At 38.6% G+C, this 16,432-nt stretch overlaps 1 protein-coding gene across 4 annotated transcripts in view; it reads left to right on the plus strand.

Annotated features, from left to right (window-relative positions):
• The first annotated feature begins 3,975 nt into the window (after positions 1-3,975).
• Positions 3,976-16,432, plus strand: part of LOC103147003 (SPRY domain-containing SOCS box protein 4-like) — a 67,683-nt gene continuing 55,226 nt past the window's right edge. For all 4 annotated transcript variants that reach the window (XM_016678001.1, XM_016678000.1, XM_007565130.2 and 1 more), the window contains exons 1-2: positions 3,976-4,227; positions 13,398-13,542. The gene's annotated coding sequence lies outside the window, so the exon portion shown is untranslated. The remainder of the gene's footprint in view (positions 4,228-13,397; positions 13,543-16,432) is intronic.

Consider the following 16,432-nt stretch of genomic DNA (forward strand, 5'->3'; position numbering starts at 1 on the left):
GACCTCCCTGGTTGGTGTCGACATTGTTTACTAGAATCTGTGGTGGTTCTGTAATGTCATTACAGACCCACCACCTGACAGTGGTATTGGCTTTCAAAGTAAATGGCTCTGTTTGGAATTATGCCTCTGATCATCCTGAAAAATACAGTTTAAAGATCCTCAGTTGTTCAACTTGTAGACACCTCTCAGACCTTACTCCTCTTGTGTGGAAACAGGAAGTTGTGTCCCTAATGAGATAAGACGCCTTCCTTCTGGTTGTTACTGCGTCCTAAAATTACAGAGTATCTTCTGCCAGAGAGTTTCTACTTGAACCTAATGTGACAGTTTGGGGAAAATGTTGGGAGGTCGACGATGTTGAAAGGTTCCTCATCTAAAAGCCTGTTTTGCGTGCGAGTACTTGGATGATGTATTTGTGTTCAAGAGTGTGTGCCTGCATGTCAATCAAATATATACTCCAGATTTCCATCCACTGACTAGCTGTTAATCTCGCAATACAGAGCAGTTTGGGGGTGTTGATAGACTGGGAGCCTAGGTTCCCAGTCAAACCAGTCCTTCCTTCCCAGTGGCTTCCAACTGACCTGATAACATGCACTTTTGTGGCCTTTCAAGGCTCGTGCTTTGCTTTCTGTCGTGTGGACGGACGAAACTTGTACATTGTGAAAGAAAAGAAAACAAAAGTATTACTGTATTTTAAATGGCATTTTGCGCAACCGTTCTCATAGCAGATGTTTGTACAGTTTAGACTTTCCATTTGTTGTGAAGGATGTTCAGATGTTTGTAAATAATAACATAGTGTCTATGAATATCACTTTTTGTTTCTTCCTCGGTCCCTCTTCCTATCATGCTTTTGTTTGCCTTTGCGAATGATTGTTTTCATTTTGTGCAATCGAAGATGTTTTGACATTTGACTGTTGATGCGCATATTAATGTGGCTTGGCTACTTTTTCCTGTGTTTATATGTTGCAGAGAGATGGCAAATGCTGCATATCCAGTGAATTTGAAGTGTTAGGCACAGAGCATTGGCTTGGTTTGTCATGTTCGTTAAGAACAAATTTGTTCTAGTTTGCAGAAAAATTGGCTATTTTTGTCAGAACGTTTACATGTTCTTTTACGCTCAGATTCTGCTGGGTTTATTTTTTTTTTCCTTTCTTTTTTCTTTCTTTGCAGTTTGTTTTGAATATCACAATTAGGTGGTTTGTATGGGGCAGTTCTGAAACTCGGTTTCTCCACTGAAAGAAAATGGAGAGCTTTTGAACGCCCCATACGAACTCCACGTGTTGCAGTATCATTTCAAAGGTAAACAGATCTTTTGTAACCAGTGTTGGCTTTCCAGTTTGAGTCTGGCATGCTACCAACCTACATTTTTTCATTTTTTTTTTGTCTAAAGAAAAGAAAGAAGACATGCTTGTTTTATGTCCATGTGTTGCCGTAGAACACTACAAGCTTTGATTATGTCTCAGCTGTGCTGTCGTAGTACTTGAGGTCACATTACCTGAATGGGACATAAGAAAACAACTGGAGCAAATCATGCAAACATTTCACTTGATAATTTATCGTTGTCTTTGGCAGGTTCCCTTGGATAGGATGCAGCCTAAAAAAGGGTTGAACTATGCTAAGATTATTTTTTCCCAGCTCTGTAATTTGTGTGTTTTCATTTTTGTTTTTTTTAAACACAAAAGCCAATAAAAATCTATTTACAACTACAGATTTTTGTGTTTTTGTATTTATTGTATTGGTAAATTATTATTGCCAAGATTTTGGGTCATATCCCAAGTTTATGTCCCAGTCTAGAAACTGTATATAATTTCCTGTTCTAAATATACAACTGAAAACTCATTTTTCAGTACCTTGTGTAAAAAGATTAAGAACCAGTCCCACCCAGCCATCTGACATTAAATATGGTGTATTTTTATTTTTTCATTTTTATGTCAGTTAGATTTGCCAGGTGATATTGTTTAAAAGAGTCCTGCCAAATGCTAAGGACATTTCTGTGAACTTTAATTTAAAGTCTATTAAAAAATTATCCAAAACAATCTTGTTATTCTGGTATTTAGAAGTCCTATAAAACAGAATGTTTTGTCTGATTCAATGATAGTCTGAGGCAAAAAGAGACTGTATTTGGCGAATGTAACATCTGGTATGTTTGTGTAATATAGTTCTATGTTCTAAAATTCAAAGGAAGACTTGTTTGAAAATGAACAGATTTACGAATGTAAAAATGAGAGCAGACCATTTGTTTGTAATTACCTACAGTAACCAGCAGGTGGAGCTAATATCCCGCTGAATCATGATCTTGTTTCCGGTTTCGAGTCAAATTCAATCAAATTAGTAATTTTCAAGATAATTTCCTTGATCTGGTAAGTGTACTCCAAGACTAAGCCTAATAAATAATAAAAAAAATGATTAGGGACCAAAACAGTTTTTTTTTTTATTAATTTATTTTTTATCAGTAGTCAAAAGCTGAATTAGTTACAGATACTTTTAAAAGTTCTACGCTGCCTAAAGATTTTCTATGTTTTGTCATTTCAGAGTATGTTATGAGGATTTTATGTGATGGACCAATTATGAAGTCTGGATGGAGAGTGTGAACATCAATTTTCAAGTCTTTCCCCATGGGTCCTTCTCAATTAGTTTCAAACTGGGACACACACACACACACACATATATATAAACATACTAAACAAACATTTTTGAACTGTGCAGTACAAATCTTGCTGTGTGGTGAGAGATTTGAGACCCATGGAGTACTGACCTGAGGGAGGCTGAGGATGCACTCCAAGCAGCAGATAAGGATGGGGGAGTCAGTTTACACCCTGAGTGGAAAATGTGTTTATACTGACACTTTAGACTGGAATTGTCTTAGCTGTGGTTGTAAGTGATATATAGAACTGTGTCAGCTTTGGCAAAAACAGTGGTGGTGTTGCTACTTTTTCATCTAAAAAAAAACAAGTGAATTAAATACAATGTAATTAAAGGAGCTTAGAAGTGTTTATGCATCCTAAAGCGTTTTAGATTTTCTAATGAATAAAGTGGTGTATGCACATGTCTTAATGGCATTATGGCCATTGTTGAAAGAAAGCTTTGAAAAATCCCATTTAATGCTTATCTAAGGCAACGTAGAGGGGAAACACAGCAAACATTTTAAAGAAGATACTTTTAAAGAAGATACTTTGGTCTAAAATCAAAATGAAACTTTCTGGCCAACATGTAAAGTTCTATGTGCAGAAAAACTAACACTGCTCTTTACACTTACCCTAACCTCCTGACGTATGGTGGTGACAGCATCGTACCATGGAGATGCTTTTATTTTTAAGAGACAAAGAAGTTTGTTGATGGGTATGATAGATGGGAAACATTTAGGGCGATTATGAAACAATACCATGGCTGCAAAAGATGGACAATTATATGTTATTATAATTTATAATTATAATTATGTTATTATTATTATTATATGTTATAATGACCCAGGCAAATTCACACCTCAATCCAATGACAAATCTGTGGCAAGACTTGAAAACCTTCATGTCTGAACAAGTTTGAGCTGCTTTCCAAAGGCAGAGAAAGCAGAGAAAGTACTACTATGTGCTTCTAAAAAGTATTGAATCCTTGTGGCAGGACACTAATGCACAGCTCCAAAATTTCCCATCGCTTCCTGTTTGTCTATCACGTGAAAATCCTAAAATAAGGCGCATTTAAGTTGATGAAATCTGCATATTGAAAAGATATTAGAGTTTAAAAGAAAAAAAAAGGAATATAATGATAAACGTTCCAGTTGGATGCTTAAAAATAGTCTTAGATATTTTTTTCTGACTTTGGATATTTTGTTATTAATAGTAATTATGTTTTGCTTGTTTATTTTCTTTTGGACGTCTGAAAGACTTAAACTCTGAATCCCAATTTTCAAAGTAGTACTTGAACATAACGTTAAATTCTGGGCCAATCGCTTCAGAGTGTAAGACTGCGTTACGATGGGAGCAGCCAATCAGGGCTCGCTCTGAGGAGCCAGCGGACACACAGCAGAGCGTCGGCTCCCATGGTTGCATGGGTATTTCGAGCTGCTTTTAACCGCAACAAAGACACCGTGGCTGTGTTGTTAAAACATCTGTAGCACCACTGGAATAACGTTGCTGTCAACAGCGGAGGAAAAGAGAGGAGACGTTTCTTCTAATTTCGAAGAAAAACCCGCTGGGAAAAGTAGCATTTGGTGTCAAGTAGAGTCGCGGCTCGGTGAGTGCTTCTGTGTTTACACCGGATGAAAAGCCTTCAGGGTTGTTGTGATAGATTTTCTCCAAAAAGTGTCTTCACTGCAGTTTTTATGCTAACATTTCAATCTGACAGAATAACTTTCCCTCACTTACACAAGCCTTGTGTGGAGTCTTTTGGTTTGTTTAAACGCCCACTAAAGTTTTCACAGCGCATAACACAAACACCACATCCTCACCTGAAGAGGAATTCAGGTGATTGCTCTCTGTTTACGATTCCTGTGCTTGCGATAATAATTTCATCTGCACCATGAAGCAATAGGGTGGCTGGCTGGTTGCCTATTATTACTTCCTCGCTATTCTTCATGAATGACGAGTTCTTTGTAATGGTTACACCTTGACATTTACAAGGCTGTGATGGGTAAGGTGACATGGAAGATGGAGCGCAGATGGTGAGAGCAGGGAGGAAATGTGGTGTGAAGAGATGGTGGAGGCAAGAGCGATGCTGTGAAGGAGAAAAAGAAGGATCATAATAGTTGACAGAGAGAGAGAGAGTGTGAGAGATGTGTAAGACATGTGCAAAAACTCATTATCATCTTGTATTTTCCATGGAGGGTTAAAGTTGTATATACAGGGTCAAACATATTTATATGCACCCTACTTACATTTAGAGATAAACTGTACAGTACTAGAGTGGACTGACATGGACATGGATTTTAAACATAGTTCAAGCACTTCTTGATAGTACGAAAAAAAAAAAATGCAATCAGGATTATTTTATCTCATTATCGGAAATCACTTTTATTTAATTAAAAGCAATTAATTGCTTACATTTACAAAACAGCGAATGGCCTTGAAAATATAAGTGCTTTTCAACAATCTGAAAAAACAAATATTTGTTTGTTTGATGGTAAAAAAAAACATAAAAACAAGCCTCTTTACCATCTGCCATTCACTGACGACAACAAAAAAAAAACTATTGCATTCTACATTAGTTGCTCTTAGATTCTGCCAAGCTCCATTTTTCGGGTGGTTGAACAGATGTTCAACATCTGCAGCGGCCCTGCTGCCGGATGCTGGTTATTTATTTCTCCCCCATTGGGCATTTTGTTCTTTTGCAATTTTGGTTGATTAGTCGTGGACTTTTTCTTCAAGAAAGGATGCTTCTAAAATATGTCAGTTCATACCTGCCTGTGGGACATTTCAAGGCTCTTTCACTTCTCTCTCTTTGGTGACTTTTCAAAACAAGACTTTAGGAAGCAGAGTCAAACGTCCAAAATGATTTAACAAATTGTCTTTTTTTGACTGTCACATTGTTTTTTGTGATTGTTTGAAGCGAAGATTGAATCTGAACTATACATCTAAATATTTCATAGCTCCAGTCCCCACATTGGTGTGTGACCAAGCTGGCATGAGAAGGATTGTGCTGACGTGGTCGTTTATGGTGACTGATGTCCCTGTTTAAAAGAATAAATTGTTGTCAGTATGTCTTACTCCTTCAAACTTCAATTATCCAGTTCAGTAAACGATACCAGATTACAGTCAAAAAAAGAGCTGGCTGTTTTACATTGGCAAAGAGGATTTAGCAAGGATATCATTGGTCCAACCTGCAGGGGTGGGCGATAGAGAGTTAAAGTTTTATCACAATATCTTGTGGTACTATTATTCTAAAGATAAAAGTGGCAATAGAGTTATTTCTTACTGTATTTTTAAGTAGCTACATTGCTGTTGCTCCATGCCACAGCAGTCTTATCCCCACAAACAAATATCAGTGTTGAAAAACACAGTTTGTAGTACTTTTCTTTAGGACACCAGTTACTTTAAAAGTGTGATTTGTATCATTAAACTACACACAGCAACTGCATTTAATCATATTTTGAAATTTCTGGATGTTTGTTGATGCGGTCATTGAGCAAACTGTGGGGAAAATAGTAAAAATAGTAACAGTTTTGAGGAATATCAATAATGGGAATTTATCATGCTAACAATAAATCTAAATTCTTATCACGTTAAGGAATTTATCACAATAAATGATAAACAATATGATAAATGCCCACCCTTAGTCCAATCTACATTCTTCACACCTTACAAATGTGTCACCATTTGTAAGGAAATAAATAGGCTTTCCAAGAGCATGAGAGTTATTTACAAGAAGCATTGTCATGACAAAGAAATAATTAATATCAGATTTTCCTTCTTTTTTTTTTTTTTTTAGCTTAGTACAAAATTAGGTGTGCATAATTTTGAACCAGGGTGAGTTTGACAACATTTACATTAAATTCAAACGTCGCCCAATTTCTCCTTTTATAAAATTCAAAGAAATTGTGTCATCGGTCCACCCTGCAAAATGAATGGTGAAATTGCCCCATTAAATGACGTCTGTGTCTGTGGTGAAACGTCTGAGTTGCGCTCCTTGTGTTCTAGGCAAAGTGAGCGAATTTGCATGATGGATGTCCTGTTGAAATGAGGGAGGAGGCTGGTGTGTCAAGGCAAAGAGGGAGAAGGAGGAGGTGGGGACATTGTGATGGTGACAGGAGGTCATTTATCTGTCTCCGGGAGGTCAGCCTTGTCACCAGCATCTTGTCTCCCTGTTTGCTTCCCCTCTTACATCCACACGTTCTCCTTTTTCTGTCTACCGCCTCCATGATGCTCTCTTTGGAATCCACCCTAAACATTTCTGTCACCTCAGTCTTTGTGCACCTCATCATCTCCTCATTCTAATGTCACAATGTAGATTTAAAATGAATTCCCCTCCCGCTGCCGGGTTTATGCTTTTATGAGCTGTACCACAAAAATCTACATATAAGCTCCTTTTAATCACCTCAGGCTACCGATCACAATTTATTCGAAGCAGTTGAGGTTAGACTTCATATCAGAACCTCAAAAGCTCGGCGCAACGCACAGCCGCTGATTCCAGCTGCTTTCAAATCGGAACACCTTAAAAAACACTCCAGGGATTGATTCTTTTCATTTCTGGACACAGCTGGCGTTGTATGTAAACATGAACATAGTTTTCTGATGAACATTTTTCTCCTTCATTGTCATTATGCTCCAGCGCCCTCTGGAGTTGTCGTCAGCTGTGGTAAAGAGTCTTTTTTTTTTTGTTTTGTTTTTTTTTTTTTTAATCTCAGTTGTGTAATATCCCACTGAAAAATCAAGCCTTAAATTTGAAATGTGTCACAAAAAATACTCATATGAAAAAACTGGTCACCAAATAAAATACTTAGTTCTTTCAGATGAAACGTCGAGGTCTAAATTTTCTCAAAGTGTCTCTGGAAAAAGGCTTTGATTTAATTGGTAAACATTAAAAATGCTTTTTCTACTCCCACTGAGATTCATTTTTCTTATTTACCATTTTAGTTTCATTCCCTCCCCTTAAATCATCTCCTATTTTCTAAGAAGATATTCAGTGAGTGCAAGTAGGAAAGTAATGATTCAGTTCTTAGATGGAGTAGTTTTATTAAACACATCACAGCCTATATTAAAATAAACATGCAAAGATCTCCGGTAATTCATCACATCTTAAAAATCCCCTCTTTGAGATAATTAAAGGTTTTTCTGAAGGCGCCCCTGATGACTTGGTGTTAGTTTTGTATCATTAGGAATGAAGGACTTGGTGGGTGTTGCAGGTCATCCTCAAAACCAACAGGCAAAACTCGGTCTGAATTAATCAGCAGCCAGAACTTTGGTTACAATTTTAGGTCTATTTTTTTTTTTTTTCAGACGGCGGAACTATTGCTCCTCTACATCCTCCTTTGGAAGTTTTTATATCCAAGGATGGCCAAGGTGACTTGGTAATAAGGCCGGGAGCAGGAGCTGCTTTCCATCAGCCATGATTAGATTGAACCAGAATAGAGCATCCCAGACAACAGGCTAAAGGATGAAACGGTGAAGTTGATATTCCATGTTGTGCAGGCATGAATAAATGCAACATTGCTGCATCTGACTATTTGGGGGACAGAGTGCCTCTGGCAGTCAGCGTGTGGGTGTGGGTAAAACCTTGTCCGATCGCTAATCTATTGGAGGTCTTTTGTATATTTCATGATCCGGTATGTATGATTAATGTCCCTTCACCTCCTTTGAGCTTTTCACATTTTGTAATGGTTTAAGACTAAGCCAGTGTGTATTATTAGGATTTATAGCACAGACTAAACATAAGGACTGTTAAGTGGAAGTTTTCAATTCTTTTACAAGAAAAAAAATCCAAAATTGAATATTTCTATTCACTCTGTCTCCGTTTAATTTTATATCCCTAAATAAAATCCAGTTCAGTTGCTTTGTTTTGTCCATCCATCTGGATTGTAAATGATCCTCTGGATGAATTCAGCTGTTCTGTCAAGATCTCAGAGAATATTGGGAAAACATAGAGAACAATGGACACCAAGAAATACAGCAGACAAGTCGAGCTCAGTCCTGGAAAAGTTTAAAGCAGGGTTAGCTTGTTAAACTGTGTCTATAACTTTGAAGATTTCATGGGGAATTGTTCAGTCTGTCATCTAAAATATGGGAAAACCATGACACAACTGGAAACTACCTGAACTGTTGGGCTGGGAAAAGGAGAGGATTAATCAGAGAAGCAACTCTGGAGGAGCTGCAGAGATCCACAACTCGGAACAGAACAACTACCACTCGTGCCCGACATAATCGTGACCTTCGTAAAAGAACGACAGGAAAAAAGAAGAACTTTGTTGGTCTCCATCACATAAAGTCTTGCTAAAAATACACTACGGTCTCAGGCTCGTGGTTGTGACAAAATGTGAAAAAGCTTCACAAGGCTTTGTATGTTTGTGTCACTCTGTGTGTGTGTGTTTTTCTTTCCTTTTTTTTTTTTGGAAGGCTTTCTGGTAATGTATGCATTCGCTCTGGCAGATGGCGTGGCATAAAGATTTACATTCAGGAGCCCTTTTTGTTGAGCCTCTGATGGACTGCTGAGCTTTCAAAAAAAATTCTCACTTGGGCACACTTCAGGGACGCTTCCCTTCAACACACAGACGTCACTCAAGAAAGACTGCTCTCTCATTCACTTCTGCTCTCTGAATGACATTAACTGTCCCATTCGGAGAGAAAACGGGTGGCTGCTGTGCCGCTCCTGTCCTTGGCAGGCTCTTGCTATGTAAATGTGGTGCATATATATATATATATATATAAAAACGGAAAATGTTTGTGGGTTTTTGTCTACTGGTGACCTACAGGCATCACTGCACCAGACAGTAAACCTCAAGTAAGAGTGCATTTTACAGTAAGATCCCTGTCTAAATGAGAGATGGAAACATAATGAGCATTCCTGGCGCGCACCGTCAGATTTTCGCTTGCTCATCACTTATCCCGGCGAAGCTTGACGGCCCCTTGTCATCTGACTGTCATCCGGCGTGAAATGTGTCAAATTTTTTTTTTTTGGGGGGGGAGCGATTGTTGCAGCGAGTCGTTAATCAAAGCTCCGATCGCGGAGAGAACAGCCCGACAACCCTGCAGCATCGCTGGAGCCCTTGGGGGTGACAACAGGGGACACAAAATCATTAGTGTTGGAACAAACAGGCCTCGGTTCCAGATAGTTTCCCCTCCTTGTAAAGCGCCGTGATACGAGCTCATTTCACCTCATCTTGTTCCATCTCGTCACGCATCATTTGATTCCCTGTCGCTCCCAATCACCTGTTGTCTGATCTGATCGAAAGTTTGCGCTCTCTTTCTGTGTCTGGAGACTCGCTGAGGGTGCAGAGAGGGGGCGTCCTGATTTACATATAAATGACGGCAGTGCTTGAGATACCATACTGTTGGCTGTGCCATTTTAGGGTGATGCAGACCTGATGTGTGTGTGGACGTGTGTGTTTTCTCTCCAGCTTGCCTCTTACTACAATCTGCATGTGATTTCATGGCTGTCCTAACACTATCAGATAAGTTTTCCAGGAAGATAAAAAAAAAAAAATCATCTGACTCAGCTCGGAATTTGCTGGTGGGACGTATCTACTTAAAGTCTGATGATTGAGAGGAAAATACACTTACTCGAGCTTTCTTGATTGTTAAGTGAGATTTTGTTGTCCTAAAGGATAAAATGGAAACACTTCCTGCCCACTGCAATCTCTACAATCAGGCTCTCACATGTCTCCCAGAGGGGGTTTGTAACAGGAATCCTTGCAGGCTCTGATACCCAAAAATAAACCAGACAGCCCCATAAAGCCTGGCCACCGCACTTTATAAACTGTACTTATGACTGGATGCGGGATCAGATTTGTCCTCAGGCTTTAGAGGCACTGGGATGAACTGATTCTTGTTGAAAGCCAATCTGAAGATAGAAACTATCCGTAAAAAGGGCCAAAAGGTTAAGTGACGTGACAAATCCATCCGGGGGACCACGAGTGTAAATGTTGACAAGCTGAGATAATGCAGTGAAGTGCAGTAGTTATTGTCAGGCACTAATGACGTTATCAAAGGCTTTGTTCCCGATTAAGTTTGGACAGAGTTACAGCATTTTACCACGACTGACATCTTTACAAATTTAATTTTGACCACTGTTAACTTTTAAATGTATAATTTAACAACAAGGGATTAGATCTGATATGCATAGAAACTGAGGGTTTGACTAGTCTGTGGGTACATACTAGAAATGCACCAGTCAGGGTTTTGTGAATGATTTCTTTACTTTGGTTTTGTATGGCTTAAAGCTGCTAGTACTAGTTTTTAATAAAATTCAAATCAAAGCAAGATGTGCAATAATTTGCTAATGAGAAAAAAAAATCTAGTTTTCCTAATTACTTTTTATTGACTTTTTGACCAACTGCAAGCCAGTCAGAATCAGTCAAACTGAAAATCGTCCAATTTCAAGCCCCAGAAGATTATTTGGTTGCTCTAAGTAATATGCATAGATGAAGATTTCAATGGGTAACACATTCATGTCAATACAAAAACAAGATTTATCAATAATCTGAGCTGTAAAACGGAAAAAGGCCTTTAATTCAGGCCTTTTATGTTTTTATTTCTAGTGTACATTAATGTTGTGGGGTATTCTCACATTGTTTCTTTTAAATTGTCTTAGTTTTTAGTTTTTGCTGAACTGATTTTTTTCGGTACAAATATGCTGTCTGAAGTATTTAGGTTTAGCCAAGTTCATGTTAGGCCATGATATCACTGGTGATAAACTAAAGTATTCAGACTAAGGTATCTAAATATTGTTTTTCAGAACAATCAGCTGAAATGTGCTACTATGCAAGATTTGATCTGGACGGTAAAGTAATAGCGTTTTGTTACCTTAGATGTGACAGATGTCAAAAAATGCTAGAGTAGTGTCTGGTTTTTCAAACAGGGAAAAGTAGGAACAATGTTTTTTTTTTTATTTGGTTAATCTGTCTCTAGTTTCTCCTCTGCCCTGTTGAGGACATTTAATCATTGAATAAAACCAGGAATCCAACCATGTGCCACTTTCTTAGCAGGTGACTTTTACACTGCAAGTATGTAATGTGACTGGTTAGGCTTTCTCCTTAGTTCTTCATTTGTCAGCAAATACTTTATTGCTCATCTATTTCCCCCAAAACATCTAGCAACAATGAATCCTATGTCTAAATGACTTGGTTTATTTTAACTGTAAAGAAAAAAAAAACAAGTAACAAAAATCACAATTTCAGCTTTTCTATTATTTGCACCCAATACCACACACTACATTCTCAAAACACTCAAACGTTGAAGTGATGAACACCCATTCAATACTTTTACGTTTCTTTCAAAGACTTCTCAGAATTATTTCCTCTCAATTTAGATACGAAGAGGCCACGTGTGTGTCGTTATGGCTGCTGCCACTACACCTCCTCCAGTCTATTTAAACAACTTCTGCATCCCTTTGTGTGTTAGCTTGAATATGCTTTGCGTACACTGCTGTAGATGTTACAAAAAAAACAATCCTTGACACAAAATCTTTGATTAAATGTTTAGTTCAAAACATGTGACCGTCTACAACTCATTAGTCAGTCACAAGGACAGTCACTGTGTTTTGTCGAGCTTTATGGTTGCGCCACATTCATTTAGTTGGAGTGATTGCGGGAGGCTAAAAAAGGCCAAAAAAAACGATTTGGTTTTACTATTTTTGGGTTTAAGTGTTGTTGCAGCATTTTTGCTCTGTGATGAAGCATAAATTAACACATTTTTTCTCCTTTAGCTGGATCTATTACAGCAGTGCTCCTCTTTCAACTCTCTTTTTAGAACATCGTGGTTTCTGCCAGTGAGACAAATCAAAACCTTTCGTTTTCGCTGAAATACAGCAAAACATAGGATACAGAACTGTATTAATTTGTATATGAACAGAGTTTTATTCGCTGTGTCTGGAATAAACTAGTTTTATATGCATGTAATGTATAATAAACCAGTGGTTGAAAAAAAAATTACAGCCCAGACAAGAACTGATATCAAGCAAATAAGGTAAATCAGCACAGCTCTAGTAAAATGAATAAATAAAGGTGGGTACATATATATCTTAAAATCTAAACGTTATGCATGAACCGATCAGAGATTTGGGTTTTCAAAGATACATTTTTTTTGTTTGGTTTTTTCCTGCTGACAAACAGTTGCCATGAGCAGCCATTAATTATTTAAGGTAGATGCTGATGGGTTGTCATACTGTGTGTATGAGAGAGGAAAAACAGGATTTCACTCATATTTTAAAACAAACACAAAATGACTTTGGATTTGATGTTTGAAATTACTGTCGCTGTCTGATTTTTGCAGTTAATGTGGACAGGGTTACTGTTTCTAAACATCAAAGTATGTGATTTCCTTTGACAACATCGAGTCTTGACTTGATTATATGAGAGAGAGAGAAAGAGAGAGAGAGAGATCGAGATCGCGATCGCGATCGATCGATCGATCAAGTAAATATTCGGTCAAATTGCTCTTTGACCAATTCAGCATTTCCAATGATTGTATAAACTGAGATCTTTTGATAAAATCTTCAACATTTCTGGGTACGAAAGACCAAAACTTCAAATAGCAGCCAGAATGAACAGCCAACATGCTGTCATAGAAAAATACAATTTCCTTTTTTAAATAGCTTCTTACTCCTTTGTTTTAAGTTGTGGAGTTCCTCAGGGATCTGTACTGGGCCTAGTGCAATTCACCCTCACATTGATTACTGTGTTCATAGCGGATAATGCTGATGATTGATGCAACAAACGTGGGTCTAAACTTCCGGTATTTCTTTCCATTGTTATGCAGATGATGTGCAGATTTCTTTCTTCTTGAGAGCCGATGAACCCTGGGCAGGAAGATCAAATCTACCCCGCTTCAAAGATGAGAAGCAGGGTGTCGACACCCGGATGTCAACACCTGCTCTGCAGTAAATGATTACAAGTCAAAGAAGGTGATTTTTCTGATTGTTCTTAGAGCCTTGAATGGTTTAGTACCTGAGCAAACGATTCAAGGCAAGTTGAAAACTTTGCTGTTTTTTTTTTTTAGGGTCAGGGGAATATTATTTAATTTCAAGGCACATAGTGCAATTTTACACAATCAAGTAACTACTATTTTACCTTCAGTTGTTAGAGAAAGGCTGTATTCATAAAAAAAAAAAAACAACTTAACATCATAACCATATCTCAATGGTCTCTGTCTCTTTACCTCTTGCCCTTTCCAATGCCCTCTGTTTGGCTCGTCATCAGAACAACGTTCCTCCATGCCGTCCACAGCTGTTCTGAGTGGCATCATAGTTTATTGTATAAAAGAGGAACATGATGTAATTTTGGAAAATGACTAATCATCATTCTGATCATTAGTCAACTTTTGTAGGCGTCCTTAAGTAATATCTGGAAACTATTAGCAATGTTTGCAAGTACGTGGAGGTCATCATTGTTCTTTTGAACACATGTCTGTCTAAAACCAGGACCGGTGCCGGAGGTGTGACGACAAACCAGTGGAGCATCATAAATGCCTTCAGAATAAAACCGATGGAAAATGTTTCTCATTATTTCAGCTGGTCTTTATCACTCAAGCCATTCTCAAACTCAGCCTCCTACGTTTATTGGATGCGAGCCAACACCTTCCTCCTCCTGTCTCCTGTACTTGGAAGGTATTCATTACCACATATCCATAAACTGGCTGCATTTCCTGTTCAGGTTCTCTCAAAATGGACTGAAATGATTGATTTCGACTTTGTGTTTTGTACAAAGAAAGAGGTTGAAGTAAAAAAAATGGACTAGTCACGCTAGGTCCTCAATCTCTCAAACAGAGACTCGGCTCTGCTGCATTGTCTACCCTCCAGGAAATGTTAAGGGCATTTCCTTCCCAGACTCCCACTTTCTCCTTCTTTTTGTCTTTGTCTCTGCCCATCCACTTTTCTGTCCATAATTACGGGGCTCTTGATGGCGTTTAGAGGCTCATGAATATTTAGGCCTTGGAGGGGAAGTGTCGGGGGACTCCCATGTGTGGCTGGTCTGCCCTAATTATGGAGATTGGTCTCAACATCCTCGCAAACTCACACTCTAAATGAGGGAGGAAGGCCAGATAACGATCAAAAGTTGCCCGTTTAGGGAAACTAATGGAACCTTAAACTAAGGGTGTAACATACGGGTGCATCTCATCATCATATCATTGAAAAGTGTTTTATTTCAGTCACTCAATTCGAAAAGTTGAACACATGCAGATTCATTATGCTATATTTTGAGTTTTTATTTCTGTTCGTTAGATTAATATGGCTCTCAAGTAGTGAGAGTCCAACTTTTGGATTTATAGATTGAAGTGTTTTATAATTGAAAATATTTTATTCCAGGAAAGTAATGTTATGTTCTGCATTGTTAGTAGTAAGACAGCTAACTTGAAAGTTATCCACAAGAAGGCTGGGCCAGTGTTAAAGAAGCTGGCTCTTCACAGAGTGCCCTGTACAAACATTTCAGCAGAGAGTGGAGTGGAAGCACAAGGTGTGGTCTCAGCGGTTTAAGAGCCACCACACAGTCATATCCACAACATGGGCTACAACTGGGGTTAAGCCAGAGACGACATCAGAAGCGTCCTGGGCTTAAAGGACTAAATTTATGTTCAGAGTCCAGAGAAAACTGAGAGGGCTCAGTATCCAGTTGTTTTGAGATCCAGTGTGAAGCTTCCACTGTGATTTATCAAGTCCAAAGTCAAAGCAGAAATTCACCAGCTCGTGCTCTTCATGACTCCCTCCGCTCGGGAGTTTAACGGCGATGCTGATGTTGTTTTCCAGCAGAGAAAGGAGCTGAAGTTTGTGTTTCGTTTGGTGTAGTCCATGATGACAAACATGGAATATCTCACTGTGCATAATGAATCTGTTTTTATTTGTTTGATTTACTGAAATACAGTACTGTTTCTGATTACAGTCTAGTTTGTTGAGATGCATCTGTAGGTTTTAACGAGGAAAAAAGGAAGCATACGTGTCAGGTCTCACGCTCGCACAGCAGGAAACAGTAAGTGTACTGCAGGTTGCAGCTTGCAGCCGGTCATTCCTACTCCCTTCAGTTCAGTCCTCTAGAGTTGAGGCTTGGAGGAGCAAAGGTGTGACTCATTGACTCTTTGACAGACAGAACTGAGTCAAGGGGAAACAGTCGCCAGGAGTCATGTTTTGTTGTTGGAACTAGCTTGCTAGAAAGGTAGGGATGCATAAAGAGAGCTGTGCAAGAACAGAGAAGCCAAATTAGAGATGAACTGGAGAGTAGAAGCTGTTTGAAGTGGCGGTGAAAAGCTAGGAGGAGGAATAAAAGCTACTTCAGACCAATGTGCTTTTTGGGAAAAAAAAAAAACAAAAAAAAAAACAAGGAGGTTGTTGGACTTAAAGATGCAAGAGGAAGTAAAGAGAGAAATAAGGTGAACTGGAGGTCAGAAGGAAGCGAACCGAGCTTTGCATTTTGAGGAAGGCTTACAGTATCCTCTGAGTGATTTCAGACTGCGTGAAGGGTAAGGAAGGAGGAAGATGACTACTTAGATGAGAGAGATGTGAGAACATGTGGGAGACACTTAAACAGGATATGAGGAGGATGAATGGAAAGGGCGCACAGTGGAGGATATTACTGCACACTCACTGATGTCTGCGTGGAGGCGAGGAACAACCCTGCAAACACAGGACATACATAAACATCTATTTTATAGCTACATCAGGTCAGTCAGTCCTTGTCTTCATTTAGCTCCGAAAAATACGCTGAAAATGTAACTCTGTTGGCCCAGATATGCTGTCTGAGTTTAACCTAAACGGGGACGTTTGAATTCTGGCTACTTTAGCATATTTGAGACATTGGTAAAGA

The sequence above is a fragment of the Poecilia formosa genome, unplaced genomic scaffold, assembly GCF_000485575.1.
Source record: "Poecilia formosa unplaced genomic scaffold, Poecilia_formosa-5.1.2 Scaffold172, whole genome shotgun sequence".
Taxonomy (NCBI): domain Eukaryota; kingdom Metazoa; phylum Chordata; class Actinopteri; order Cyprinodontiformes; family Poeciliidae; genus Poecilia; species Poecilia formosa.